Genomic DNA, 27,124 nt, shown 5'->3' on the forward strand with positions numbered 1-27,124 from the left:
TATCAAAAAAGAAAAAGATTAAAAATCATATGGTCATATCAATAGGTGCAAAGAAAGCATTTGCTAAGATCCAGCACCCATTCGTGATTAAAATTCTCAACAAATTAGGAGTTGAAGAAACTCTTCTCAACATAGTCAAAGCAATGTAGCACAAGCCCACAAAAAAGTATTACTCTCAATAGGGAAAATTAGAGGATTTCTCTCTAGGTTGAGGCCCAAGATAAGGTTGCGTACTCTCACCATTCCTATTTAAGATAGTACTGGAAATACTTGCCATAGCAATTAGGTAAGATAAAGATGTCAAAGGCATCCACGTAGGAAAGGAAAAAGTCAAGCTTTCACTACTTGCAGATGACATGATACTATACTTAGAAAATCCCAAAAATCTACAGAAAAGCTCCTAAGAAAAAAAAGATTTGTGTAGTAAAGTGGCAGGTTACAAAATCAATACCCAAGTGTCCATAGATTTTAGATGCAAATAATGAAAGAGACTCCGGGACCCAGGGCTGAGATCTCCAAGGCTGCTTGGATCGAGACTGGGCCTCTTCCAACCAGATCCCCCATTTTCCAGTAACTAGGCAGTCACACCCAGAGGCTACCCCCAGCACCATGTAATCCTATCAACAGCCAACATCCAGAGACTATAAAACCAAGCTTCCAGAAGAGAGTGACACAGTCTCTTGCCCCTGCACCTGGCTGTCTTCACTGGGGCCCCTCAGAGGGGACGGGTTGCATTTCCCTCCCCCTCCAGCAGAGCCTCGACAGTTGAGGACCTCCAGAACCCAGCCACGGCCATGCTCAGGGCCACTCTTTACACATCAAGATGAGCCTCATATATGGGGAAGCCGGCGGAGGAACCCAGCTATGTGGGACCCAGGGCCGAGATCTCTAAGGCTGCTCAGATCGGAACTGGGCCTCTCCCAACCAGATCCCTCATTTTCCAGTAGCTAGGCAGTCACACCCAGAGACCGCCCCCAGCATCTAATAGCCTAGTTCTCCCTCTTGGAGAATCTGACAAGCTACCAAGAGTCTACTGTCTGCTCAGGAGAGCCTGGCAAGCTCCCCATGGCATATTCATATCCCAAATACAGTAACAGTTATATACATACCTCTCAAAGATCCCAGCAAGCTACCAAGAGTATCCCGCCCGCATGGCAGAGCCTGGCAAGCTACCCGTGGCGTATTTGATATGCCAAAAACAGTAACAACAGGTCTCATTCCCCTTACCTGGAAAAAATCTCCAATGGTTATGAAAGACTAGTTAAGGAGAGGCTTGTAAAATCTCAGGGCTGAGTGTAAAAGAGATGTTACTGGTGCCTGCTCGAGTAAATCAATGAACAGTGATACATGATACAGCAATATGGATGACAGTGATACAGTGAATGAAAGAGAAGAGAGAAATAGTAGAAAAATCATAACTCACGTATAGATTGTAAAACCAAGCAGCTTGTCCAGAGATGTTCTGGAGCTTGCTCCAGGCGAATTTCACAAGGGTGCCTCAGAAGGGAACAGGCATTATCCCTCCATCTCCCCTCTATGAATCCCAGTAGCCACAAACCTCCAGAACCAATAAAAAACCCAGGTACACAGGCCTGAAAACTCCAGGCCTGAAAGGATTAGGGATGGGCTGTTCCTTCCCATCTCCCCACCCCTTCAGGGTCCTGGGTGTCACACCCATAAGCAGCCTCCAGGTGCCATTCAAGTGCATTAACTGCTATAATCCAGAGACTCACAAATGAATCTTGGAACCAATCATCTTGCTCCAGAGATATCTCTAGACCCCAGTTATTTAAAACTTTACAATTCCAGGAACATACGGCTGCTTTTGTGGTCACACGACATCTAATGCTATTCAAAGCAAGCAATACATTTTAAATTATCTAGTATCTGCCTGTGGGTCAGGCTTGAGTGGTGGTGAGGAAATTCAAAATAATGGTGGTGGGAATGTTTAATGGTGGTGAAATTGCTGTTGAAATATTGAATGCAATCAATTATTGTGAACAACTTTATGAAAAATAAAATTTAAAACGATAAATAGGGCCTGAAGCACAGTGGGTAGGGCATTTATTTGTATACATGGCTGACCCAGGTTTGATTCCCAACTTTCCATATGGTTCCTTCAGCACCATCAGAAGTAATTCCTGAATGCAGAGCCAGGAGTAATCCCTGTGCATCGCTGGGTGTGACCTCCCCCCAAAAAAGAAAAAAAACCACAGGGTGTGTTTAGATAGGTTATATCTATAGCTCTTCACATTACAATGTCAGGACTAAAATTAATGGTAAGCTATTATTTATTTTACTGTAGAGCAGTCCTTGTAAGATGAGATAACTGACTGGATATGCACATACATACAGTCATTCCCAAGACTAGAATTAGATATGTATGTTTTTAGTTTCGTTTTATTGTAGATAAGATTTTTTGTTAAACATCAAATGTTCTGGGTTTTTATTAGTATGTAAATTCAATCTAGGCAACATAAGTTGCTTGAATTGCTAACAGTTGATCTTTAATCATGGATAACACTATCTTGATCCTCATATTAACTAAAAACTTTCAGCATTTAAAAAAAAGAAAAAGAAAAACAATCCCATTCACAATAGTGCTGATGAAAATTAAGTACCTCAGAATCAGTTTAAGTAAAGAAGTAAAGCACCTATACAAGAAAAACTATAAAACACCATCTCAAGAAACAGAAGTGGACAGAGAAAATGGAAATACATCCCCTGCTCATGGATTGGGAGGATTAACATTGTCAAAATGTGAACATTCCCAAAAGCATTATACAGATTCAATGTGTACAGTCCCTGTAGTGATACCCATGACATGTTTCAAAGAAATAGATCAAACTTACTTGAAATTCACATGAAAAACCCCCCAGGAATAGCTAAAGCAGTTCTTGGGAAAAAAGATGGAAGGCATCACTTTCCCCAAGTTCAAACTCTACTACAAAGAGGTAATAATCAAAACAGCATGGTAATGGAATAAAGACAGACCCACAGATCAATGTAATAGAGTTTAATATGCAGACATTGACCCTTAGATGTATGATCACCTAATCTTTTGGAGTAATAAATGTGAAGTGGAACAAGGAACAATTGGTGCATGGTAAACTGGGAAGCTTCAAGCAAAAAAATAAACTCAGACCTCTTTCTAATGCCAGATACAAAAGTCAGATCAAAATTGATTAAAGACCTCAACATCAGACCTGAATCCATAAAGTACATGGAGGAGAATGTGACCTCCTCTTTCAATGTGACATTAAAATTAAAGGAATATGGGCCATGCCACTGCACAGTCACTTTGCTGCTGAACAACCAGGATCCAGAGCCAGCTATATTACTTGGGGTCCCAGCAAGTGCTTGTAGCCATGTCTCCAGACTGTGAACTAAGCTTTTGCCCCATGCCAGCTAAGGGGGGAAATATCCTTCTCCCTTGGTTTTTCTTCCTTCCCGGAGGAAGTGGTGTGGCGTCCGCCATTTTATGGAACTTTTAAACAGGTATGAACTCGGTGGCGTGGGAGAAAAAAATATGTGTTTTGAACTTGAAACAATGGGATGCTTGGGCAGTCTCGGGCCAGGGCTGGTGCCGGCTCAAGCTCCGCTGAGATTCGACCCAGGTGGCCATGCCTTTGCACAGCCGCTTTGCTGCTGAACGACCAGAATCCAGAGCCAGCTATATTACTTGGGGTCCCAGCGAGTGCTTGCAGCCATGTCTCCAGACTGCGAACTAAGCTTTTGCTCCATGCTGCTCCAGGAAGGGAAATGATGCAATTTCCAACTTAAATCTCTCTGGACTGAATTACTAAAATATAGAAATCCTAAATTTTTTAGGATTAAGAGATATAATAAGTAGCAGATGTGCGACTTTATATCTCTTCATTCTCATTAGTGGAAAACTAATTATCAAATGTTTCCTTGTCAATAGGGCCATATTCTTGGGGGATAAACTCCAACAAGAATAGTGAGTTCTGTGTTGAAACTCCAACAATAAAAGTGAGTTTTGTGTTAAAATATGGAATGTAATCAAGGTAAAGAGAAAAGGAAGTGAAATTTATCAGTTATGCAGGGGGGGTGGGGGGTTAGGGGGTGGGAGGATGGGAGGTATACTGGTGTTTTTTTTTGGTGGTGGAATATGTGCACTGGTGAAAGGATGGGTGTTTGAGCATTGTATAACTGAGACATAAGCCTGAGAACTTTGCAACTTTCCACATGGTGATTCAATAAAATAAATTTAAAAAATAAAAAAAAACTAAAAATTAAAAAAATAAAATTAAAGGAATCTTTCAAAGATAAAACACCACTGACTAAGCAAGTGGAAGTAAAAATAAACAATGGTACTGTGGATTCACAGAGTGTGCTTGGGCACTCTCACCATGGTGGCCATGAGCCACTTCCCCACGCTGGCCTGCTGCTGCCACCAATAGATGCCTGAGGGAGGGAATAGAGTCACCAGGTTGATTGGTGATCAGTTGCCGTTTATTCCAATCTCCATCTCACCTTTTATTCCATTCTCCCCACACACCTATTCCAGTCTCACTGCGCACCCCTTTCCAGTCTCACACTGCACTCCATCCCATCTCCTACTTTCCCCAGGTTTTCCCTTAGTCAAGAGCCCAATGTACAAGGTGGAAATAGCAAATACCCACAGGTGAGACAGCACAATATACATATGAAAGCCCTTTCTTCAGGGAAGCTCCTCTAGGACAAAGATCGCCTCCTAGAAGATCTGCACAAGGGCAGAATTTCATTAAAGGGCATAGTTCTCCTTTCCTTAGTCCATATACATTTAAACAGTCATCGTAAATTTGCTTCTTTATAATATTAGTCATTTTGTATGGACACAATAAGAGATATACTAGGCTTGAAGGGTGACTTTCCTAGGTACATCTCACTATCGATCAAAGGTCACAGTCCTCAGGCCATATTAGTCCTTGCTAATCCTAGCAGGGTCCTTGTCCAGTTACTTCTCTTTGTGTCATGATAGACAGAATTTGTCCACAATCATGCTCTTAACTTATAAGTTTTATGGTGCTTCGCCTAACCTATTTTGATGTCAGGGTAGCTAACAGCTTGCCCTGAGTCCATCCAGTCCTTCATCATGACCATGCTTTTGGGGTGCTAGGAACTAAGGGCAATTGAGGCTTAAGTTGAGTAAATATGACAGATGCCCAGGAGTAAATATTATTCACAGTCAATTAATTCCCAAGTTACAAAAGAATAGCATTAACTGTCTTCCTGTGTCTTTACAAAAAAAGACATCACTCTAAAATTAACTATGCAAAGAACATAAGGGAAAGAAGAAAGCAGTATTTCACTTTGAGAGTCCTTAAGACGGATCTGATCTTACAAGTTATGGGGTCTGATTTGGAGATATAGGTGATTAACAGAGAGGGGAAGCAGAGCACAGAGAAGCTAAAGATGAATACCATGAAAATGGGAGTGCTTTGAGAGCATTGCGATGGGTATTACTCTGTAAACCTAAGCTCTTTGCAGCAGAGGAGAAAGGACAAACCAATGTTATGCTACAGGAACTGCATTAAACTAAGAATCTTCTCTATGTCAAAAGAAACAGTAACAAAGAAACAAAAACAGACTTCAGATTGGGAAAAATTATTTACCAAATAGCTATCTGATAAGGAGTTAATATCCAATATATAGAAGGAACTGGTGGAAGTTTACAAGGAAAAAAATCTTCCAATGCCGTCAACAAACGGGGACAAGAAATGAACTGATATTTCCTCAAAGAAATTCAAATGGCCAAAAGGCACATGAAAAACACTCTACATCACTAATTATCAGGAAGATGCAAATCAAAATAACAATGAGATATCTCACATAACAAAGACACACATCAAAAAGAACAAGAGCAACCAGTACTGGCTCATATGTGGGGAGAAAAGGACTCTCCATTGTTGGTAGGAATGCGAGCTGCTCCAGTCTTTTTGGAAAACAACATTGGCATTCCTCAAAAAGCTAAAGCAGGAGCTTCCATATGATCCAGCAAAACCATTTCTGTGAATTTACTTTGAGGACCCAAAATCACACAGCAGAGATGCCATCTGCAATTGTATGTTCATTGCAGAACTATTTACAATAGCCAGAATCTGCAAACAACCTGAGTGCCTGAGAACAGGTGACTGTTTAAAGAAACTATGGTACCACTCATTCGTGGTATGTGGAAAATAAAATAATAATAGACTAATCCCCATGAACAGTAGAAACAAGAACCAGGAGTACTGGTCCACAGTTTGCAATCCTGCTTCAAGTGCTGGGAGAAGGCTGTTGGGATAGAGAATAGACCACTAAGACAAAGTTGAAAATGATCACTATGAATAAGAACCACCTGATGAAAGTAGGTAAAGGAACAAACATAATAACCACTTATTCTGTACTACAAACCACAATGCCCCCAAGGCGGGGGCGGGGGGGAGGAGAGAGGAAGGTGAGTACCTGCCTTGGGACATGTTGGGGAGGGAAACTGGGGACACTGATGGTGGAAAGTGTATGCTGACGGAAGGATGGAACATTGTATGATGAAACCTGATCATGAACAGCCTTGCCAAGTGTATCTCTTAGTGATTGAAAAATGGTAACAAAGATGTAGAGGCAATGATTTATTAAGGAGATTGACATTAATTCATACTGAAATCAATACATCTTTTAAAAATTTGGTGGAAGGATGGTGTTGGAACTTTATATGACTAAAACACAATCACAAACACCTCTTACAGTGATTCCTTAAAATAAATTAAATTAAATTTAAATTAAATAAAAGAAAAAGGCCATATGTCCATGTCTAAACATCTCCAACTAAAAAAATGCAGCATATTTGTGTTCTACTAGTTCCTGAAGAAAGTAGCAGATTTTTACTTTACAGTCCTTCCTTGGATTTTTTGTTAAAAAATAATTCTTGATTAATTGCAGTATTGGCTAATGTTCTATTTCTATCCATGATATAAGAGCTGACATATTATTTGTTTCTCTGCATAGGCAACTAGAAAACAACAAAATATTAGAACCAAATGTATGCAAAAATTGAGTAATAGGTAGCTTCAGACTAATCCTTAAAAATATGGGAAGCATAATGAGGTAGGCTTACAATACTCTTAGCATTGAACAAGTACACTTTCCAAAATACAATGCAAACATTGTGAACACATCTATTTTAGGAGTTAAAATAGATTGTAGCTGCAAATACAGTGTGATTTAAAGGACAAAAGAGAAAAACTACACATAATTATCTCTAAATATCTTGTGTTTTTGATTGTGTAACAAGAGAAACATGCATTGGCTAATGATTCCAATGGTTTGCCAAATTTACCAGGAAAAATAAGCTTAATAGTTTTCCAGATTTTGTATCTGGGGAATGTTTGTGTTTTGATCAATTGAAGTAAAGCAATTTGATCTGCTACTCAGAACATCCCAGAGATATCCCACAGGTTTCACTCCTTAGGAGTAGGATTAGAGCAACACATATTTAATTAAATAAAAATCTTAATAACTCTAAAATATATCACAAAAAGGAAACAAGGTAAAAGCAATCTCCAAATGATTCAGAATTGTTGGTACAATTAGCTTATTTGATTATCAAACTCTTGAAGTGAAGATAGAAACAAGTTATACATGAATCAACATAACCTCTATAATATAATAAAAAATGAAGAGACATATAAAGAAACAGGAAAATAATCTCTTTGATACTTAGTATGACAGTAGTTACTACATGGTTTTAAAAATTGATCACTTCTATATCATCAGGAGAGCAAAGTAGGTCAAGAGAGCACAATCAAGAAAAATAATCACTAAGTAATTTCTTACTATGTCTTCAGCCTACAGTGAGCCTCATTCTGGCTCTTAATACCATTGTTCCAGAGCTGGAGATGTAGTGAAGTAGGTACATTTGCCTTTTATGCAGAAGAAATGAGTTCAAGCCCTGAGAATGCAAATTAATGCTCACGTGAAAACAGGAATGAGCTCTTCAACTAAAGAAATTTTCCTGAAAGTACTACAATATATCATAAAAAAAAGGGCTATGGTATCTCTTAAATGTTAGCTTCTTTGAGTTGCATGTTCTTTGTTGTGGCAGTCACATCTGGTGGGGACTGGGGCAAATTCTGGCTCTTTGCTTGATGGTTGTTCCCAGTGGTGATCAGGAAATCATGCAGCATTAGATATGGAACCTGTGTCTCCCACTTGAAAAGCATATGTCAATCCTCTATGCCATCACTATGGCTCAAAACACTTTATCTGGATATATTATTCAATTTACAGTGATGACAACTGGATTGCCTCTTACTACAGCGGCTAGTAATTTCAAAACGACCCTGCATTTGTCTTCCTAAAACAAGAAGACATGAAGAGAAGTGGAGTGGGAAAAGGGAACAAAAGAATGAAACTGTGACACCAGAACAGAAGAACAGATAAATTATAATCAATAATCATCCCACAAAAATGGATCTGGATTATATCAGGAAAATATCTGCTTTCAGTTTTGTTCTTTTATAGCATGAAAGGTTCCTAATATATGTCCAGTAATTTTACTTTTAGGCAACATAATTTTATTACATAGATAAAAAGTAAGATTACTAACTTACATGGTGTTCCATTTTTAAATGAATCAATAAAATTCCCTCATAAAATATATTTTAAAAATAAGGCCATATAACTAGAAAGTAAAAAATGATGGCAAGAATAAAACAAAAAAGATATAATGAAACAATGTATACTAACACTTTTTATAAAAAAATGAAATCTCTGACAAAATAAAGAACTTTATAAAAATAAAATCACCAAGACTAATACATGAATTTCAAAATAGAAAAGCTGTGTCATAACAATGAAAAAAACTTAGTTTGGAATTTGAAAAATCTATCTATAACTAAGCATTGGATACATGGGTAACAAAATATTAATCTTCTGTTATCAATGATAAGCCACCAGGACCTCTCCCCCCACCTTCCCATGCCATTAGGATCTGTGTGTCAACCTCCACACGTTTCTGGGTGTGTGTCCTGAGCCCAGGATCAGTAGCCCTCCACTCTAGTTCCCTTGGCAAGCTTCCTGCCTGGCCACATGCACTGAGCCACCAGGTTCAGCTGTACTTCTCCCGTATCTCCTACTCTAAGGATGATTGGGAACTCACAGGGTCTTGCTTCATTACCAATATATATCCACAAAGGCTCCTATTAGTAGAAAGAAACTATCTCATCCCTTACATATGCTGACAAGGCAGGGAGATCGAACAATAGAGGCAAATAAAGTTGAGGTAGACAAAGAAGTATCATAGTGGTAAACAAAGTTGGTCACTCATAGTCTCCAGAATCTGAAGCTCTGCCATCAATACCCAAAAAACTTTAAAAACAATGGGAAAACAAAGGAATTCATCTGCTTCAGCAGGCCAGCAGACAGGGACAGAAGTTCAGGTATGTCCTCAATTTCATCAAAATCCTTAATCCTGGTGAATGAGGGTTTTAAATCAATACTTGATACAGTGGTAATAGAAATTAAGGAATCACTGAAAGAGAATTTCAAGAAACAAAGAAGATTTGATTAAGAATATGAAATAATTCATACGAATGGAATTTAAGGAATTATAATACAATAGCAGGGAATGTTGGGAATTGTATCGGCAAATATGAGAACAAAAGGCAAAACACCAATAATAAGGAAGGCAAAGGGAAAGAAACAGAAAAGAATGAAAAATTATGTAATCTATTTAGAGGACAACAGCAGAAGGGAAGATCCCTAACTTAAAGGAATACCAGAAGAAGAAAAGGAGAAAAGGGAAAAATGATGTGGAAGAATCTAGCTCAGAAGGTCCCCAGAGATGTCTTCACAGATTTAAGACACCCAAAGTATACAAAATAAAGTAAATTCAACACATTAACACCAAGAGATCTTATAATAAAAATGTCTAGAACCAAAGAAGAGAGACAAGTTACTTAAAGAATCAAAGAGAAACAAAAACTCAAAATCAAGAAAAATAATGTAATCATCACACAAATATCTCATGAAGAGTAATGCCCTGTAGCACTGTTGTCCCATGGTTCATGGATTTGCTTGAGTGGGCACCAGTAACGTCTCCATTATGAGACTTCTTGTTACTGTTTTTGTCATATCAAATATCGAATAAGCCATGGGTAGCTTGCCAAACTCTGTTGTACAGGTGGGTTACTCTTGGTAGCTTGCTGGCTCTTGGAGAGGGATGGAGGAATCGAACCTGGGTCAGCCGCGTGCAAGGCAAATGCCCTACCTGCTGTGCTATCACTCCAGTCCATGAAGAGTAATAAAAGCAAAAGATACTGAAATCACATATTTAAAGTACTGAAAGAAAGAAATCACTATCTAGAGTTCACAACACTACAAAGCTGTTATTTAAATATGTGTGAGTGTTTGAAACATTCTCAGAAAAACAAGAGCTAGTAATAGTTCCTACATCTCAACCAACCCTATAAGAATCACAAAAGGGCAACCTATAAAAATCAAATGATCAATTTCAAAAGCAAACAAATGCCACAAAATGGCTACTTCATTTACATTGACAATTTCTCTGCCACTGGATTGATCTACCCCATAAAATGGCATAGAGTGACTGGATAGATTAGAAAATAAAACTCACCCTTCTGCTGCTTAAGGGGTACACACTTGGGGGCAGAGCAGTAGTATAGCAAGTAGGTCTCTTGCCTTGCACACCAGATTTAATCACCAGCATCCTATATGGTCTCCTGAGGACTGCAAAGACTAATTTCTGATTGCAGAGCCAAGAGTAATTCCCGAGGACCATGGGGTGCCCCCCTAAAAAAAAGAAAAGAAAATTATACACAGTTGAATTCACCAGATAAACACAGGTCACAGTGAAAGGATAGAAAACAATCATATAAACTAATGGTGAGAAGAAAAAGCAGGGACAGCTACACTTAAACCAGAACAAGAAGCTTTAAGGTTAAACAATGTGATAAGATATAGGGAAGGTAATTATGTACTGGTTAAGGAATCAGTAGAACAGAGAGCCCTGATGCTTATCAACACAGTGCAAGAAAGTATAAAGATACTGCTCACAGAACTTAAAAGCACATAGATGGAAACACAGTAATAGTAATAGTGGGAGACACCAACACTCCATTTTCATCATGGGACAGATCAACCAGATAAAACATCAGTAAGGAAACAAGAACTCTAAATCAAAAGCTGGAAAGACTGGGGTTAACTGACATATAGAGGGCTCTCCACCTTCAAGAAGCAGAATGCTCATTCTTCTCTAGTGCACATGAAACATTATCCAGACATAGATAACATAATGCATTAAAACACATACATAAAGTGACAAATATAGATATATTATATAGCATTTTCAGACCACAATACTGTGTTGGTTGAATTAATTATACAAAGATGAGGGAAAGCTTCAATACTTGGATACCAAACAAAATACTTATAGCTAACAACTAGGTCATAGAAAAATCAAAGAAGAAATAAAAGGATTCCTCAAAACAAATTAGAATGAAGAAACTGCAGGAATCTATTAGACACAGCAAAGCAGTACTAAGGAGAAATCTTGTAACAGGATAGACCTAAATAAGGGCGAAAGAAAAAAGCATAAATTAACAACCTACGTATTAATCTTAAACGCCTAAAAAAGGAGTGAAAAAATGAACCCTAAAACTAGTAAATAATAAAATTTAGATCGCAACTATGGGCAAGAGCTGAGTTCTTAAAGTAGGTAAAGGAACAAACATGATTAGTACCTTTTAGTACCTGAACGAGAGAGAGAGAGAGAGAGAGAGAGAGAGAGAGAGAGAGAGAGAGAGAAGAAAGTGTCTGTTATATAGGCAGACTTGGGTGGGAAACCGGGGATATTTGTCGTAGAAAATGTACACCAGTGAAGGTGAAGTATGACTGAAATCCAATCATGAACAACTTTGTAACTGCATATCTCATGGTGATTCAATAAAAAAAAGATCAGATATCAATATATAAAAATCAAGAAAACAGTACAAAGAGACAATGGAACCAGGAGTTGATTCATTGAAATAATAAAGAATATAGACAAATCCTTAGCTATATTTATGATAAAAATAGAAAAAAACATTAGATGAGCTAAAAGAAGAGAAATTACAACAGACCCTCAGACACACAAAATATATTAGAGATTATTATGAACTCTACATTCCCAAACTAGAGAATGTAGAAGAAATAGATAATTTTCTGAAGCACACAACTTCTAGAAGAAAGTAGGAAATCTAAAATGCCCAATTACAAGCAAGGAAATTGAAACAGAAATTTAAAATCTCTCCAAGAATGAAAGTTCTGATTCAAACAGGTTACTGCTGAGTTCTATCAAATTTTCAGTCATACAACCTATACACCTCAAACTCTTTCAAACTATTGAAGAAATAGGAATCATACATAACAGCTTCTATTACATAATATTACATTATCCAAAAGCCAAAATTATGTAATACCTAAATCAGATAATCTTAAAAATAAATGTCATGCTTATCAATAGCACTCATAACATCAATGCAAAAATCCTTAAAAAATTGTAGCAAACCAAACTTTAAAATTAATTAATTAATTAAAGAACAGAAAATAATCTAGATAACTGAATCTTATCCCAAAGTTTTACACAAGAGTCAAGTAGGAGTGGATCACAGACTGAGATTAATATCAGATTACATGAAATTCACTAACAAAAAATATAGGCAGAACTTGCCAGGCTTTGAACATTAAAGGAAATTTCAGTATGATCCTATTGGCAAATAGAATAAAAGAAACAAATGGGACTACACACACAAATTTTTTATTTTTCATGGGAAAAGAAACACAGGTTAAATTCAAAAGAAACCCTATCAAATGGGAGAAAATACTTCCACACAATTTGTCCAAGAAAGCACTAAAAAATGATCAGCATGAATAAATCAAATAATACTATAGAAATTGAGAGGAAATAAAAAGACATTTCTCAAAAAAAAGTTGAATGGCCAGCACCCATGTGAAAAAAATTTATCTTCACATACTCTCAGAGAAATTCGGATTAAAATAATAGATAGTACCTCATGCAAGTGAGATAAGCATATATCTAAAGGATCAGAACACCTGTGCTGAAGGGAGTGTGGTGTAAAATAAACCCTCATAAACTGCTTATGGGAATGTTATGTGGTCCATATTGTGGAAAATAATATGGAGATTCCGCAAAAGACTGATGTATTTGGCAATACCATTGGTATTTAGCCCCCAAGAACAAAACATTCATTTGAAAAGATACATGACAAGTATGTTCATTGGGAAACTTAGTAAAATCACCAAGAGATAGAAACAGCCAGGTGCCTAATGACAAAAGCGTGGATAATAAAGTTGTAGTAAATGTGCACAATGAAATATTATGCAATCACAAGAAATTATGAAATTGTGCAATTTGCTGAGACTTGAATGTAACTGAAGGATATGAGATTAATTGAAGGAAATATGATGGGCACAGTTATACCAGGTGTTGTCACTTATCTGTGATTTATATAATGAATTGTCTAGGGAATGGAAGGTCTCTAAAGTGGGCAAAATTTTGACTATAGGATACAGAAATAAATATGCCAAGAAAGGAGAGAAATGAAGTGAGAAACAATAAGTGGAGTCCTGGAGGTAACGTAGGGACAAGGGTAAGGGGTCATGGACTCTTTTTTGGGATAGAGACAAGCCACTAGACACAACACAACTCAAAGCATAGGACTCAAATGACAATAATGAAACTTAAAATGTAACTGCCAAAGAATCAGGATGGGGTCAGCAGAAAGGAAGCTGGGGTCACTGGGGGAGGGATTAGAGGGTCATGAGGTGGGATTAGAGATGGAGACACTGCATGCCCCCAAAGCCTGTTATAATAAACTTTGGAAATCAGGTGTCTAAATTTTAAAAATATTAATAAGAATTTTATAAATCATCAAAGAATATATCTTTATAGTGGAAAAGGAGGGAGGAAAGAAAAATAACTTTTAAAAACTTTTCTAAATCTAAATTAATTGTTAAATATGTCCTAAAATATGTTATTTATTCAGATTAACTATAGACACTTTATCATCAAAGACATTTTAAAAGATTAAAGCTGATTTTCAACACAAAACTTATTTTACAAACTTAAAATTTGTACTAACCTACTTTAAAAAAAATTGGCCACACTTGGCAATGTAGAGAGTTAATTCTGGCTCTGTGTTTAGCCATCATTTCTGGTGGTGCATGGGAACTAGATGAGATGCCAGGGACTGAACCTGTATTTGCCACATGCATGGCAAGTGCCCAACCCTCTGAACTATTTCTCCAGCTCCTAATCTATAAACTTTTAATAAAAAAATTAAAGAATTTTTATTATTTTCTTGTTTAAGAATTACCAGTATATATTGGATATATTTATCAGGTGGGTTGTAGGAAAGTATTGTCTTTTATTTTAATAATCATTTCTTTTGCAGCACAGAAGTGTCTTAATTTGATGCAGTCTCATTTCTCTTTGCCTCTGTTTACGTCAATAATGACATAATTGTTGGAAGGTACCTTTGAATTAAATTTCCTAGACTCTGCCTATGTTTTCCTTGATATGATTTATAGATTCAGGTCTAATATTTAGGTATTTAACCCACTGCAAATTGACTTTAGTGTTGGATCTGAGGTAGGGGTCTGAGTTATTATTTTTACATATGATTGACCAGTCCCAAGCACCGTTTGTTGCAGCGGCTTTCCTTGCTCCATTTCATGCTTAGCTAGTTTGTAGAAAGTTATCTGAATGTATAGTTATCTCTATTGTAATCCCATCAATAAATGAAGAAAAGAGGTGAACATTTTGGTCACACCACGGAAGCTCAGGGCTTACACCTGGCTCTGTTCTCAGGGACCACTCATGGCAGTGCCCAGCAGACAATTATGAGATGTTGGGAAATGAATCTGGATTGGCCACCTGCAGGGCAGACACCCTACCTTCTGTACTATTTTTCTGCTCCTGAACAGAAACTTTCTAAAAGAGGACATACAGATAATCAATATTTATATGACAAAATGGTTTACATCACTGATCTCAGGGAATCCAAATCAACTAGCAATGATATATCACCTCATGCCAGTGAGACGTGGAGGAAAGGGGTCTCATTCACTGCTATGTCAGTGAATGTCAACGGGTTCAACATTTTTTAAAATAATATGAACATTTATCAAAAAATTAGTATTGAGCGTTTATACTAGCCAGAAATCCCACTCTTGGCTTCTACCCTAAGGGCCAAAAAAGTCTATTAAGAAAAGACAACTGCACTGCAATGTTCATTGCAGCACTACTCATAATAGCACAAATCCAGAAACAACCTAAGTGTCCAAGAACTGACAGCTGGGTAAGAAAACCATGATATATATAATGCATATATAAATAATGCATATACATACATAATCCATATATAATCTATACAAAATCCATTTACATAATGAATTACTTTGTATAATTAATATAGTGTCATATACAACCAAATATAATGTATTACTATGTATATTATCATATGTATAATAGATTACTATATATAATCCTTATATATAATAATTACTACTCAGCTATTAGAAAAAATGAAATTATGCCATTTGTTGCCACATGGGTAAAACTGGAGGGGATCATGCTCAGAGAATTCAAGGAATTCAGCCAGGAGGGAGAGAGACAGATATAAAATAATCTTTCTCACATGTGGAATATAAAATTCCTTAGTAATGGAACAAATGGTCGGAAGCATTGGAATCTAAAAACTGGCCAACAAGAGTATAGCTTACCAGGGCACTGAAAGGCGGGTAGTAGGTGTGGATGGAGAGATGCTAGGGTTGGGGCCCATCTCACCATCTATGAAACTGAAAATAGCACAGGGAAATGGGCACTACATTGGATGATCTGGTGTTGGAATACTGTATGCATAAAACCCTATTATTAGCAGTATTATAAAATGACAAATCATGATGGTTAAAATTTGAATTAATCAAAATAAAATAAAACATTGAAAAACTAAACATATTGTAAAATATAAATGACTTAATATAAGAAATTAAAATGCATGAGAAAATGAAAAAAGAGCCATAAGTGGTGAATTAGTCAATATTTTTCAAAGATCTAGAAGTTAAGAACATGTTAAATACTAGTTCAGATCAAAATAAATACTAATGATTCAATCTCTAAAAATTAAAAATAGAACATATAAGGAAATATAGAAATAAAATATATTTGATAAATAAATACAGAAAGTAAGTCAAATAAAATGAAAAGTAAAGCTCAAATATTGTGTGAAATGTAAATTAAAAGAGAATAAAATATTTTTGGTTCTGTTTTTATTTGTTTACTTTTGGTTTTAGGCTACACACGATAATGCTAAGCACTTACTCCTGTCTTTGTGCTCAGGGATCATTCCTGACAGTGCTTAGAGGAATCTAAGTGGTGGCAGGCCAGCTGCATGCTAGGAAAATGCTCTATCCACTATGATCGCTCCAGCCCTTTTCTATGACTTTAAAGTGCATTCGTTGATTATAGTTTATTTCAAGAGACATATTTAAAGTGTAAGGATAAAGAAAGTTTGAAAACAGAAGGATGAAAAATAATAAACCATAGATTACAAAGATCTATCATGGATATATACAGATAAAGAAAAATTTTATGAAAGAACTCTGCCAGATTTCAGGATTACTTTATAATGATAAATGAGTAATCCACAAGAAAGAAGAAATACAATAGATCTAATTTGTACTCATGCAACATGTCTTTAAAATATAACTTTGCTCTTAGTAAAGGTTCACATTTGAAAAATTTCAAAACATATTAGAAGCAATGGTTTTATAATCTTTGTAACAAATAGAACTATTATATTTAAAAGAAAAATAAAGTTCTGTGTTTTATATATCTTGGATATTATCCCCTTATCAGATGGGTATTGAGTAAATAATTTTCGCATTCCGTGTGCTGTCTCTGTATCTTGGTCACTTTCTTTTGAGGTGCGGTATCTTCTTAGCTTCTTAGTCCCATTTGTTTACCTTTGCTTCCACTTGCTTGGTTCAGTGGTGTGTCATCTTTAAAAATTCCTTTAGCTTCAATATTGTGTAGGGTCCTGGCCCTGTTTTCTTCCATGTACCTTGTGGATTCTGATCTGATGTTGAGGTATTCATTTTGATCTGGCATTAGAGAGAGGGAGAGGTCTTGGTTTATTTTTTTGCATGTAGCTGTCCAGTTTTTTTGTGCACAATTTGTTGAAGAGGTTTCCTTGCTCCACTTCACATTTCTTGCTCCAAAAGACTAGGTGATTATATATTTGAGGATCTGTGCCAGGATATTTAATTCTATTCCATTGGTTGGCAGGTCTGTCTTTATTCCAATACCATGTGCTTTTGATTACTACCTCTACCAAGAGGTTGTAGAGTTTTGTAGTACAGTTTAAAGTTGGGGAAGGTGATGCCACCCATCTTCTTTTTCCCAAGGATCGCTTTAGCTATTCATGTGGATTCATTGTTCATATGAATTCCAGAAGTCTTATGTCTATTTCTTTGAAAAATATCATTTTTATCTTTATAGGGGCTGAATTGAAACTGTACAATGCTTTGGGGAGTGTTGCCATTTTAATAATGTTAATCCTTCTGATTCATTTGCAGGAAATGTGTCTCCATTTTGTCATGTTCTCTTTTTTTTCTACAATAGTGTTTTGTAGTTTTCTTTATATAGTTCCTTCACCTCTTTAGTTAAGCTGATTCTGAGGTACTTGATTTTCTGAGGCTCAATTTTGAACGGAATTTTTAAAAATATCTCTCTTTTATTTTTTATTATTTGTATACAGGAAAGCCAGGGACTTTTGGGTGTTGATTTGGAACCTGCCACTTGAATATACAAATCTATTGTTTCTAGGAGCTTTTTTGGTAGGCTCTGGAGGATTTTCTAAGTGCACTATCATGTCACCTGCCAATAGTGAAAGCTTGAGTTCTTTGTTTCCTATCTAGATGCCCTTGATACCATTTTCTTGCCTAATTGCTATGGCAAGTACTGCCAATACTATATCAAATAGGAGTGGCAAGAGTGGGCAACCTTGTCTTTTCCAATTCCATAGAGAATGAGGAGAAGAAATGAACAGAAACTTCCTCAAAGAAGAAATACAAATGGCCACAATGCACTTGAAAAAAATGCTTGATATTGCTAATCATCAGGGAGATTCAAATCAAAACAACAGTGAGATATCATCATATGCAACAGAGACTGGCACACTTCCGAAAGAATAGGAACAACCAGTGCTGGCATGGATGCAAGTAGAAATGGACTCTCATTTATTGTTGGTGGGAATGCTAACTGGCCCATCTCTTTTGCAAAACGTTATGGGCATTCCTCAAAAGACCAGAAGTTGAGCCTCCATCTGACTCAACAATACCACTTCTGGGAATATACCCTCATGGAGCAAAAACATACAGTAGAAAAGACATCTGCACTTGTATGTTCATTAAAGTACTATTCACAACCACCACAATCTGGAAACAACCTGAGTGCCTGAGAACAAACAACTGGTTAAAGAAGCTATGTACATCTACACAATGGAATACTTTACAGCTATCACAAAAACTCATGTATGAATGAATGGACATGGAGAGTATCATGCTAAGTGAAATAAGTCAGAAAGCGAGGAACAGAATACACTAATTTGTGGGATATATAAAAAAAAGCATAGTATGAGACTAACACCCAAGGGAAATAGAAACAAGGGCCAGGAGGATTGGTCCACAGTTGGATGCCTGCCTCAGGGTCTAAGGCAAAAAGTACCTGAGATAGAGAAGGCACTATTATAATTATGATGGTTTGAAGATGTGCGCTGAAAGTGGGTAAAGTACCAAACACACTGGCCTCTCAGTATCTGTATTGCAAACCATGATGCCCAAAAGGAGAGAGAGAGAGAGAGAGAGAGAGAGAGAGGAAAAAAGTTTCTGCCATAGAGGCAGGCATCGATGAAGTTAGGAGGTAGCAGGAGGGATACGGGGGATAATGGTGATGGGAAATGTACACTGGTGACTGGATGAATGTTGGGAACATTGTGCAACTGTAACCCGATCATGAAAGCTTTGTAACTGTATCTCATGGTGATTCAATAAAAATTAAAAAGTTTATTATTATACTATAATAAAAATATATACATTAAAATAAATAAATATATAAAAAATAAACAATTCCCTATCCTCTGTTCTTGACATCATGACCAAAAACTCCATCAATCCCGGTGTTCATTTAAGAAATTTTGTGCTCAAGTTTCTAATTCAGAAAACATCCATTGGGGAGGGAGGGCTCTCATAGATTAAAAAGGATTTATAAATGTAACCCATGGTTCTGGGTCAGACCCTGAATTGCTATAAATTTACTGTAAAGACTTTTGGAAGACAAACAGCAAATTTCAATGCAGACATAATAACCTTTTCACTTTCAATGATTCCCCAAATTTACAATGCCCTAAATGTCATTTCATTCCTGTCTGTATTATCATCAGATATTAAAAAGATATACTAAGTCTTTAGACATCCTTGTATCTATTTTTTGTCTCTGTTGTCTATGTGTCTGTATGATATTGAGTTCAGTCTGTGCCATTGGGGTTGGCTCATGTTCATATGTGTCTAATTAACAAAAGTTGCAGTATTGTGTGTGTACACATGTTAAAATGAACTCACAGGACTGACTACTTTGCATGGGAGAATTTTTGCTTTGATCCCTGCCACTGCAAGGTCTCATGTCACCATGATATGTGACTCTAACCTCCCCACCAAGAATTAAATGACCTATAACAAAAAATATTAAATGTTCCTATGCGGGACCCATTACTGAGATCTCCAAGTCCGCTCAGATTGGGACTGGGCCTCCTTCACCAAGATCCCCCATTTTCCAGTAGCTTGGCAGCCACACCCACAAATTTCCCCTTGCACCATGTAATCCCATAAATGGCCAAGATATAGAGAATATAAAACAAAGCTTCCAGAATTCTGTGAATTCTGGAATTCACAGCCTAGTTTTTCCTCTCCAAGAACCTGGCAAGGTACCGAGAGCATCCTGCCCCCACAGCAGAGCCTGGCAAGCTCTCTGTGGCGTATTCAATATGCCAAATACAGTAACAATAATGGGTCTCATTCTCCTGACCCTGAAAGAGCTCCAATGCAGCACCACTGGGAAGAACAAGTAAAGAGAGGCTGCTAAAATCTCAAGACTAGGACAAATGGAAATGTTACTGGTGCAAACTTGAGCAAATTGATGATCAACGGGATGACAGTGATACAGTGATACATAGACTAAAATAAGTGAAGCAGTAGGAAAAAATATCTAGCCATAAAAACTAAAAGAGGGGCTGGAGCACAGCGGGTAGGGCGTTTGCCTTGCACGTAGCCGACCCGGGTTCGATCCCCGGCATCCCATATGGTCCCCCAAGCACTACCAGGAGTAATTCCTGAGTGCAAAGCCAGGAGTAACCCCTGAGCATCGCTGGGTGTGACCCAAAAAGCAAAAAAAAAAAAACTAAAAGATATTAAAGAGTTAAAATATAGTTAAAATGGATCTAATCATATATTGTTCATTGAACAAACGAACAATATAAAATCCTTGATGTTCACATGGAATGATTTTCATACAATCTATTTAAAATCTATTTACAATAGATTACAAAATGACTCATAACACATTTAAACAAATTTTGAGGAATTTTAGTGTTTTCAGAGTTTTAATTCTTTTTTACCATGATGGTCAAGTTAGATATAATTGAAAAAAGCTTGAAGTAAACCATATGTTAAAGATTACAAAAACCTCAAGCCTTTTAATAACTTGAAAATATCATACCGTATAGAATTGAAAAATTCAAAATTCAAATGAGAATAAACTTCAAATGACAATAAATATACATCAAATGTAAAACTTGCTTATATAACTAAAATAATACTCAATGGAAAATTTGTGATCTTCAAAAGATATACTAAAAAGGCTAAAAAAGAATAAATTATTTGATATTTTCATTCAAAAGTTAAATGAATTAATGCAAGTAATCCTAAAAACTAGAAAGAAGAATGTAGTAAAGATAAGTTCAAAAATCAATGCATGTCAGAATCACTGTCACTGTCATCCCGTTGCTCATCGATTTGTTCGAGCGGGCACCAATGTCTCTCATGGAGAGACTTATTATTACTGTTTTTGGCATATCCAGTACACACGGGTAGCTTGCCAGGCTCTGCCGTACGGGCTTGATACTCTCAGTAGCTTGCCGGGATCTCCAAGAGGGGCGGAGGAATCGAACACGGGTCGGCCTCTTGAAAGGCGAAAGCCCAACCGCTGTGCTATCACTCCAGCCCATATTAGAATAAAATAGAGAAAATAATCTGATTTTTTTCCACTGAGGGTGAAAAAAAAACAAAATACATTTTGACAATCTTAAGTAGTTTACATTTATTAATGCAACTTGGTTTATTAGTAAAAGCAAAGACTTTCTGGATGTACTCACTGATGAATTATTTCAATAACAGCAACATGTCAAAGAACTAACATGTTTGGGATTAAAGAGCAGATATCAAATATTTCCAGGGAAAAAAAAGGTGCAGTGAATGCTTTCAAATTCACTTATTGAAGCCAAACTAACCATTATATCAATATCTAACAAAAACGTAAGAACTGGAAAGTTTGTGGGGGGGGGGCGGAGGTGGGGGGGGGGGAACCAGAGACACCAGTGGTGGGAAATGTACACTGGTGGAGGGGCGGGTGTTGAAACATTATATGACTGAAACCCGATATTGAACAGCTTTATAATGGTCTATCTCACAGTGATTCAATAAAAATTTTTTTTTAAAAAACTGGGAAGTACAGAATACATTCTCTAATGAACTTAGATATAGAAATTACAAATCAAGGTTTGAAACTCTCTCCCAGAGATATAAGGTACAGAATGCAGAATCACGGCAAAATGCAGCTTCTGGTAGGGAAAGTGGTTTGCTATTTAAAAATGTATTAATATAATTGACTGTATTAATAGGAAAAAATTAGAGACATTTTAACTACCTGTCAAAATAAGCAAAATCATTATTTGACAAAAATCCAATACCCACTTAAAAAACTTGTCAGCAGGAGCTGAAGAGATAATATAGTGCTTAGGAAATAAGGCAAATGCTTTGCCTGTGGCCAATCCTGGTTCAGTCCCAGGCTCTACGTGGTGCCACAAGAATCATGGGTCCATAGCACTACAGGATGTGGCCTTGAAAGTCCAGAGCAACACCATATGGAGCAGATGCCCAGTTATCCTCAGCACCTCAGGAGCACTGCATCATTGCAAAACTAATAGATGAAATAGAAAAAATTCATAGATGAACACTGCAGTGAATCACTTGCCTTATTGATCAAGAATCATGGAAGGATCATAGGCCTCTGAAGCACCACTTGGCAGAATTTTCCCATCCAGAAAACCAAATAAATAAAATTTCTTAGAAAACAAGAAAAACAAGAGTACTTCATTAACTACAATCACACGTACTTTTTTCCCCTGAAATGGGGAATAAGTCAAGGACTGTTCCCATGCAGTGTTACAGGAAATTCCAAGTAGTAAAGTGAGATCAGATAATCTAGTCAAGGTGTAAAGATTGGAAATGTAAAAATAGAACTGTTATATTCCCTGGTGTGGCGACATACATTGAAAATTCAATAATTAATTAACTTTAAATTTACCAACACTTAGAATTGTCATGTGAATTTATGTAGGTTTAAAGAAAATCCTTACTAAGTAGCTTCATTGTTGCGTACCCCTGGTTTTCTAAGAAAGAAGTCAAATTGACTAGTAAAGTGTGAAAGGCAAATGCCTCTGACACAGGAAAAAGTATGATTCTGAATTGATTTAGTTATATCTCTAGAGTCACTTGCTTACCTTCTGTAGAAAATACTTAATCTCTTTCTCTCTCCTCTCTGTCAAAGAGAATGAACAGGTTTGTATCAGCCTCTTGCAAGATTAAGAATTTCTAAAATTTATTATTGCTCAAGTGTAAGCAGACCTGTGTGGGCAGCATCACCTGAGCCCACAGTGATTTGTCCCCATGGGATTGGGGAGATGTGGAACACTGGGGAAGTCTGTCATAAGACTGTTATTCCATAAATGATAAATTTTCTTTATCATTAAGTAATAAATTGTCCTCATACATCATTTCCATACTGATAAAAAGTTTTGAAACAAAGCAGGTAAATATGCTACTGACCACCTTATATAATATTTAAAGAAGTAAAAATAGTTTTACAGATAAGACTTATTGTTGCCATTAAATATATCAAATACCTATTATTAAATCTAACAAAATGTAAATAGTTTCTCGTGTAAAATATAGAACTAAAACTAAAAATTAAAATTCTAATAGATGGAGATATTTACTTTATGCATAAATTATAGTTTGTTATTGTGAATTTGCCAATAACCTAAAAATGAATAGATTCAATGCATTCCCAAACAAAAATCCCACAGATTGTACAAATTAAGATTTTTTAAAATTCTATGTTTTATATGCTACTATCAAATGTAGGAAAACCTAAAGAACTTGCAATACCAAGGCAATCCATCTTGAGGAATTGAGGGATGTATACTCAAAGATACAAAAACCAATAGTAAAACATAACAAAATTAATAGTAGAATAGAATAGAATAACTGAAGATTCCACACATTTAGTTACCTGGTTTTTTTGTTTTGTTTTGTTTTGTTTTGTTTTGTTTAGGACAACACTGCAGTGCAAGGAAAAAGTATTGATCTTCAGAATACTGCACCAGGTCAGGAGCCATTACTATCCTAAGAAACATGCTATCTATCTGAATTCTGTCAAAGTTTTAAAATCCTAAATGGATGTTGAATTTTGTCAGAAGGCTTCTCAGTATCAAGTGATATGATCTTTTTATGTTTTTCTTTGTTGATATCGTATAGTCCCTTAATTGATTTGTGTACATTGAAGCATCCTTGCATCTCTGGAATGAAAACTACTTGATCATGGTATATCATCCTTTTGATATGTTGTTAGATTTGAGTTCCTATTCTTTTATTGTGGATTTTTGCATTAGTGTTTGACAGAGATATCAGTCTATAATTTTCTTTTTTAATAACCTTTTCTTAAAAAATTTTTATTAGTGAAATACCATGTGGTACAGTTGTAGACTTACAAACTTTCGTGCTTACATTTCAGTTATACAATGATCAAGTACCCATCCCTCCACCAGTGCCCATTCTCCTCCACCGATGACCCCAGCATCCCTCCCACCACCCGCAACCCACACTCTCCATCCCACCTCTGTGGCAGGGCATTCGCTTTTGCTCTCTCTCCTTTTGGATCTTGCAGTTTGCAATAGAGGTATTGAGTGGCCATCGTGTTTGGTCTGTAGTCTACTTTCAGCCTGCATCTCCCATCCCAGGCAGATCCTCCAGACCACCTTTACTTGGTGTTCCCTTCTCTATTTGGGCTGCCTTTTCCCCCAGCCGGCTTCCAAGCCATGGAGCAAACCTCCTGATACTTATCTCGACTATTATTGGGTGTTAGTCTTTCGTTCTGTTACTTCATATTTCACAGATGAGTGCAATATTTCTATGTCTGTCCCTCTCTTTCTGACTCACTTCACTTAACATGATACTTTCCATTTTGATCCACTTGTATGCAAATTTCATGACTTCATCTTTTCTAACCACTGTATTATAATTTCATTATGTAGATGTACCAAAGTTTCTTTAACCAGTCATCTGTTCTCGGCACTCAGGTTTTTTTCCCAGATTCTGGCTATTGTAAGCAGTGCTGCGATGGACATACAAGTGCAGATGTCATTTCAACTATACTTTTTTGCCTCTCCAGGATATATTCCCAGAAGTGGTATTGCTGGGTCAAATGGGAGCTCAATTTCTAATTTTTTGAGAAGCATTCATATGCTGTTTTCCAGAAGGGCTAAACCAGTCAGCATTTCCACCAGTGGATTTCTTCCAACATCCATGCCGGTTGCCTTTGTTCTTTTGGATGTGCACCAGTCTCTGTGGTGTGAGGCGATATCTCATAGTTGTTTTGATCTACATCTCCTTGATGATTAGTGATAAAGAGCATTTTTTTCATGTGCCTTTTGGCCATTCATATTTCTTCCTTGAGAAAGTTTCTGTTCATTTCATCACCCAATTTTCTGATGGGGTTGGATGTTTTCTTCTTCTGCACCTCAAAAGATACAGTCACCAAAACACAAAGCCAATCTACAGAAAGGGAAAGGATATTCACCCAATATCCATCTGATAAAGGGTTGATATCAATGATACATAAGGCACTGTTTGAACTTTAACAACTTTTTAGTTTGATTTCTGTATGATGGTAATGTTGGCTTTGTAGAACCTTCTGGAATGAGTTCCTACACAACCATTTTGGAAGAACTTGAAAAGTATACGTAGAACTTGAAATGTACGTCTTCTTTGAAGGTTTGGTAGGATTCACAAATGAACCCATCTTGACCCAGGATTTTATTCTTGGGGAAATTGTTAATTGATGTTTTCTTGTTAATTATTGTTTTTAATTATCTTTTTTCATATTGATCTGTTCATTCCTTCTACTTCCTCCTTATTCAATCTTGAAAGGTTTCATATTTCTAAGAATAAATCCCTTTTATCTATGTTCTCTGTAAAAAACATCTGCCAGGGGGCAACGTGGGATCTCCCCATTGGCCTGGCCCCAGGTTTCAGGGGGTTGGTCCCTGGCCGCTCGCTCAGCCGGAGCGGCCCAGGCCATGGGGCAGATGGAGGAGGAAATGAGGGCCAAGCCGGTTGATTGATCAGTTCTGTTTATTCCATTCTCCTGTCTCTCTCTCTCTCTGCTTCTCTCCCGGCTCTCGATCTCTCCCCTCAACCCACTTTTCCAGCCTAGTTATATACCCCCAGCATGAGGGGGTTGGGGTTTACACATAGGTGTGGTCACAATCAATAGGGTTAAAGTTCTGTCCCTCACGGGATGCTGCTTCTAGGACAGATTCTCTTTCAGCAGAATGACCCACCCAAGGGCAGAATCCTATGAGTGTGTTTCTCCTCTGCTTGTCCAGCAAACACATAAGCATTCATAATATTAATCATTTTGTATGGACACAATAAGAGATGCATTAAGCTTATAGAGTTGTTCTCCTGGGGCCAGGCCCGTCTTGATGCCTTGGTAGCACATAACTCACTGTTTGCCCTGGGTCCGTCCCATCCCTCATCGGGACCCTGCTTTTGGGGTGCTAGGAACTGAGGGCAACTGAGGCTTAAGTCAAGAAAGCAAATGCCCGGAAATGAATAATATTCAAAGCCAATTAAATCCCAAGTTACAAAAGCATATTGTCTTCTTGTGTCTATACAAAACGGACATTGCTTTAAGTAAACTATTCACAAGATATAAGGAGAGGAGAAAGGCAATATTAACTTACAATATAAGTTCAGTGTCCTAGAAAGATCTGACCTTACAAATTAACAGTTTGATCGGGGGGGAAAGCTGATTAATTGTTTGGGGAAGAGAGCATAGAGAAGTGGTTACAGATAGACAAAGGAATAGGAGTGACTCAGGAGAACCTTGATGGGTATGACTGGGATAAACCTAAGCTCCTTGATGCATGCCAAAGTAGATAATTGAACAAACATGATGACCTCTCAGTGTCTGTGTTGCAAGCTATAATGCCCAAAAGTAGAGAGAGAGTATGGGCAATATTGTCGGCCATAGAGGCAGGGGGAGGGTGGGAAAGGGGGTTTACCTGAGATATTGGTGGTGGGGAATGTGCATTGGTGGAGGGATGGGTTTTTGATCATTATGAGATTGTAACTATCTCACGATGATCAGTAAAATTTTAAAAATAAAAAAAAATTTAAAATAAAAAAATAAATAAAATTTAAAAAAACAAAAGTTCCTTGTGGCAAGGGGGGAAAGGACAAAGCAATGTCATCCTACAGTTCTCCTGCTAGAAGGCAGAGCGTTCTTAATAAAAATATTTTATGTCCTTTTGTATTTATGAGGCATCTGTTTTAATTTTTCCTTTCATCCCATATTTGATTTACTAGTGTTTTCTCTATTGTTTTCATGAGTCTAGGTAAGTCTTTGTGGATCAGCTCTTGTTGTTGTTTTTAACAACCAGCA

General features: G+C 36.9%; 1 long non-coding RNA gene across 1 annotated transcript in view; it reads right to left on the bottom strand.

Annotated features, from left to right (window-relative positions):
* The window catches only part of LOC129400084 (uncharacterized), a 209,835-nt gene that overhangs the window by 82,881 nt on the left and 99,830 nt on the right, over positions 1 to 27,124 (bottom strand). Inside the window, exon 3 of the long non-coding RNA XR_008627424.1 lies at positions 10,619 to 10,794. This is a non-coding gene — a long non-coding RNA (uncharacterized LOC129400084). The remainder of the gene's footprint in view (positions 1 to 10,618; positions 10,795 to 27,124) is intronic.

This window comes from Sorex araneus, chromosome 1 (genome assembly GCF_027595985.1).
Source record: "Sorex araneus isolate mSorAra2 chromosome 1, mSorAra2.pri, whole genome shotgun sequence".
Lineage (NCBI taxonomy): Eukaryota > Metazoa > Chordata > Mammalia > Eulipotyphla > Soricidae > Sorex > Sorex araneus.